Genomic DNA, 5,706 nt, shown 5'->3' on the forward strand with positions numbered 1-5,706 from the left:
GTTGCAAAATATAAAGAAAAAAAATACTGGAAAAAAAGGGAATGGATGGAAAGGAAATAAGGACGAGGAAAGATTAAAAAATAGAAAAAAAACGGATTGGTAAAGAAAAGAGAGAGGGAAGAAAGAGAGGGTTTACAGCAAGAGGAGAGGAGGAAAAGGGAAAAGAAAAGGGGGAGAGACTGGTAAAGGGAAGAAGAGATGATAACGGTGCGGGAGATGATGAGGGGAGTGAAAAGAAAGGGAAACAGGTTCACTATCATAGAGCCACCACGTTAAGGAAGAAAAAAGGAAAAAAAAAACAGCGGAAAAATAAATGGGAAAAAAAGTTTAAGGGGAGAAGAGAGGTGATGACGACGCAGTGGACTATGAAAGCAGTAAAGCGAAGGTAAATAAACGCTATCAAACGCTCGGCCGATAAGGAAAAAAACGGGAGAAAGAAGATTGGGTATGGGGGTGGGAAGGGACAATTTTCAACCAGCGCCTAGTGGAGGAAAATTACCCACATGCTACCAGCATCTCCAAACATCCCAAACTTCAGCAACTTCAGTCAAGAGGAGTACTGCAAGCAGCATGGTCCAAGCAAGTCATACATCACGGCATCTACTATAAAAATATTCGCCTGCGCCACCAACGGACCGAAAATGGTGTTCAGGTATTGGTGACAGGCAGAAGGATGGTGATGGGGATGATGAATATGGTGAAGTGAATGGAAGATATATAGAAGGGAAGGAGGAAGGATGTGAGGTGTTGATGGAGTGTTGAGGGTGGTGGTGATGAAGTGAAGGAAGATATAGAAGGGAAGGAGGAAGGGATGTTAGGTGTTGATGGGGAGTGTTGAGGGTGGTGGTGATGAAGGAAGGGAAGATATATAGAAGGGAAGGAGGAAGGATGTGTGAGGTGTTGATGGGAGTGTTGAGGGTGGTGGTGATGAAGTGAAGGGAAGATATACAGAAGGAAGGAGGAAGGGATGTGTTAGGTGTTGATGGAGTGTTGAGGGTGGTGGTGATGAAGTGAAGGAAGATATACAGAAGGGAAGGGAGGAAGGGATGTGTTAGGTGTTGATGGGAGTGTTGAGGTGGTGGTGATGAAGTGAAGGGAAGATATACAGAAGGGAAGGAGGGATGTGTGAGGTGTTGATGGGAGTGTTGAGGTGGTGGTGATGAAGTGAAGGGAAGATATATAGAAGGGAAGGAGGAAGGATGTGTGAGGTGTTGATGGGTATGGTGAGGGTGGTGGTGAAGGGCGAAGTGATGTCTATGGGGGCGATGAATATGTGAAGTGAACTGAGAATAGAGGATAATAAAATAAAGGCAAAGGATGTGTTAGGTGTTGATGGGGGTGTTGAGGGTGGGTGTGAAGGGTGCAAGTGCTGGTGAAGGGGGTGATGAAGAGAGTGAGGTGAAGGGCAGACTGATAGATAGTTACACGTCGAGGCAAGAGAAAGTTTCGAGTTGCGTAATCCCAGCGAAAAGTTTCCAAAATCACCTGCATGCCATCCTTCTCTCTCTCTCTCTCTCTCTCTCTCTCAAAAAGTCAATTTAAATATATCTGTCACTTACAGGCCTCCGGGCAATCACTGATGCCGATCTTGAAATGTACAGCGTCTTAAGGCAATTACTTAATAACAGCGACTCTCTGATACTAGGAGACTTTAACCCCCATATCGACTGGGCGACACTGTCGGTACAGAAGGTGAGTCCCATAGAATGATCGAATTTCTAGAGGAAAATTATCTAAGCCAAATGGTTTCTGAACCAACTCGACAAAATAACATACTTGACCTTGTTATAGCGACCCAAGATAACCTAGTCAGTAATGTCACGGTAGGAGAACACCTCGGTTCCTGCGATCATAAACTAGTGCGCGTTGACATTAGAGCTCAAACATCGGTGACTGAAAATAAAGTAAAGGTGGCCAATTTCAAAGAGCCAACTTCGTAGAAATCCGACGAAAACTAATAGATATGCAACTATCAGATGACGGCAATGTAGAGGACGCCTGGCTAAGCTTTAAAGATCACTTACTCACTCAGCAGGACACATTTGTCCCCTTGTGCGAGAAGCGAATTAACACTAATAAAAGTCCACCTGGGTTTAATAGCGAAATTAAACACTCAGTCAAGGAGAGAAAATTGTCTTACAGGTTAAAGAAAGAGCAAAGCACGCCCGAAAACATTAGACTTTACAATGATGCCAGGCGACGAGTTAACAGATTAGTGCGTCAGGCAAAGCGTAGATATGAAGAAAATATTGCAGCCAACTGTAAAAATAATCCGAAATCCTTCTTCAGTTACATAAACAACAGAAAGGCGATCAAAAGTGGAATTGGACCTTTAACAAACAGCGACGGTGCACTAGTGACTGACAGCCAACACGTTGCAAACCTATTAAACAATTACTTTTCCTCGGTGTTTAATAATAACAGTCCTCCCACCACCACCACCAACACCAGTACTAATGTAAATCCCGAGCATGCATTGTCTAACTTTGAAATAAAACCCGATGAAGTCCTCAAAGCCCTCAAATCACTTAAAACAAATAAAAGTCCTGGACCTGACAAAGTATACCAACTCTGCTGAAAGAAACAAAGGGCGAAATACTCTCCTCCTCACAACCGTATTCAATACGTTCTTGCGACAAGGCATCGTCCTTCAGATTGGAAAAGGTTAACGTGACACCGATTTTTAAGAAAGGAGATAAAAGTACCAGGTAATTACAGGCCCATTAGTCTAACTTCGGTTGTAGGTAAGCTACTTGAGAGCATAATTAGAGACAAAATTGTGAATTACCTTGAAAGCCACTCATTGATTGGGGACTCACAACATGGTTTCCAAAACAAAAGATCCTGCCTATCAAACCTATTAACCTTTATAACGACCTCTTCACTGTTTATGACGTAACCAAATCACTGGACGTAGTCTATCTTGATTTCAGAAAACGTTTGATAAAGTCCCGCATCATAAATTACTTTACAAATTAAAGCAAATAGGTATTGACGGTCAAGTAAACCAATGGATCGCGAATTGGTTGAGCAACAGACAACAAAGAGTAGTGATTGACGGATTTAACTCAGAGTGGCGCCTGTCACTAGTGGCGTCCTCAGGGCTCGGTCCTGGCCCAGTGCTATTCATTATTTACATCAACGACGTGGATGTTGGACTCAATAACCGCATCAGTAAATTTGCAGACGACACAAAGATTGGTAACTCGGTTCTCACTGACGAAGACAGGCAAAGCCTCCAAGAGGATTTGCACAAAATTTCAGCTTGGTCGGATAGATGGGAGATGCCTTAACGTAGCCAAGTGCCAGGTCCTTCAAGTTGGAACAAGATATAAGAAGTTCGATTACGAAATGCGCGGCTTTAAACTCAAAAGCGTTCAATGCATCAAGGACTTGGGGTCAAAATCGCGTCAAACCTCAAATTCTCACAGCAATGCATCGATGCAGCAAATAAAGCGAACAGAATGTTGGGCTTCATTAAAAGAAACTTTGTATTCAAGAATAAAGATGTAATACTCCCGCTCTACAACAGTTTAGTCAGACCCCACTTGGAATATGCGGTACAGTTTTGGTCTCCCCACCATGCAAAGGATATAGCTAAATTAGAAGGTGTTCAGCGTCGGCAACGAAAATGATCCTTCCTTGCGCAACAAATCCTACGAAGAAAGGCTTTCACCCTTAACATGTTCTCTTGAGAAACGTCGCCTGAGGAAAACTGATCGAATGTTTCAAAATACTTAATGGTTTCACGAATGTAGACAGATCAACATTGTTTCTGATCGATGACACTTTGCGCACGAAGAACAATGGCGTAAAACTCAGATGTAGACAAGTAAATTCAGACTGCACCAAATTTTTCTTCACCAACGTTGTAAAGGAGAATGGAATAAGCTTCCACCATCAGTGGTCCAGTGCAACACGATTGACTCCTTCAAAATAAGCTCGACTGTCACTTCCTTCAACGTAATATTAACTAGAGTAGAAATGCTACGTTTTGGAGTATGCTGATTAATGTAAAATCACTTAGGGTTAATGAAAGACCACCAACCAAGTCTGGCCCATGGATATGTGGTCTGATTTTCTATGTAAATCTATGTAAATCTCTCTCTCTCTCTCTCTCTCTCTCTCTCTCTCTCTCTCTCTCTCTCTCTCACTCAAGATAAAAATAATATTTATATTTTAACATCAAGAAAACAAAAACAAAGCTGGTGAGTATGTGTGTGTGTGTGTGTGTGTGTGTGTGTGTTTTATCAGGACACTGCAGACGCGAGTGTATATAATTTCTCACGCGTAGCGAAGCAGAAAGGACGAAAAAAAAACACGTGGTTGTCTTGCAGTGGGGGAAGGAGGAAGTGAGGCAAGGTGAAGGAGGAAGTGAGGCAAGGTGAAGGAGGGAAGGAGGAAGAGGGTAGAAGAAACGAAGGAAGGAACTAAGGAAGGAAGGAAGGAACGAAAAGGTCTTGAACGAGGAAGTGAGGCAGTATGGGAGGGAAGCGGGGAGAAACGAAGGATGGAAGGAAGAAAGGAACGAAGGGACCAAGTTATGACCGAGTGGAGTGAGGCAAGAAGGGAGGGAAGGTGGAAGAGAGCGGGTAAGAAACGAAGGAAGGCAGGAAGGAACAAAGAGAACAGGTAGTGACGAAGGGAAATGGGTGGGTAAGGCTGCACATGAGGAGGTAAGGAAGGAAAAGAACTGAAGGAAAGAAGGAAGGAAGGAACGAGGAAGAGACACAGTGAGGAGGCGAGATAGAGATAGATAGAGAGAGAGGAAGAGAGATAACGAGACAAGGACGGAGGGAGGAAGGTAGTAGGCAAGGAAAGGGAATTAAAAGATAGGCAAAACAGAGGAGTTGGGAAAGAAGAGGAGAAAGGGTGAATAAATGAGATAAGGAATAAATAATGGAGTGACAGACTAACGCAGGAAAGAGGGAGAAAAGGAGGAAGGAGAGATAGACGGAGGAATGGAGGAAGGAGGAGAGAGGTGGATGGAAAGGGAGAAGGAGGGAGAAAGTGGAGAGAAAGAGGTAGATAGAGGTTATGGGAGGAGAGGACGGAAGGGGGAGTGAGGGGGAAAAGGGCAGTGTCCGGCGGAAGTTAATGGAAATCTAGTCAAGCGTCCCTTCCAGTCCTTCACGACCACTCACTAACGGTCTCAATTTTACCTCCTCTTATACTTTTTCCCTCCCTTCCCCCTAGTCTCCCCCTGTGCTGCACTTTCCCTCCCTTCCCCCTTCCCATCCACCTTTTATTTTTTTTTACAACAAAGGAGACGGCTCAAGGGCAACAAAAAGAGTGTAGAAAATAAAGCTCGCTACTCACCGCTCCCATAAAGAAGGCAATGCAGAATAAAGTTGATAATTCCCCCTTTCTTTTCCCTTTTAACAGAGGAATAGAAGAGGGAAATGGAGAAACAGGAGAACTGACGGAATAACGAGAGAATGGAAATAAGATGTAAATAAGGAAAAAAATATAATGCATCAGTAAAGTTTATTATTTTCAACTTTCCCTTTTTTTCATTTCCTTGGACTCTTCCCTTCGACTTCCCTTCTTCCCATCATCGAAGTCAACACTTGTTAGCACTGACGAATTGCTGGTTATCTCGCCTTTGTCCATCCAACGTTATATTTTTTTGTCTCTCTTCTTTTTCTTTCCCAATTTTCCTTGGTCCTTTCTTTTTGACTTTCCATTTCCTCTCCTTCCTCAAGA

This window comes from Eriocheir sinensis, unplaced genomic scaffold (assembly GCF_024679095.1).
Source record: "Eriocheir sinensis breed Jianghai 21 unplaced genomic scaffold, ASM2467909v1 Scaffold588, whole genome shotgun sequence".
In the NCBI taxonomy this organism is placed as follows: Eukaryota; Metazoa; Arthropoda; class Malacostraca; order Decapoda; family Varunidae; genus Eriocheir; species Eriocheir sinensis.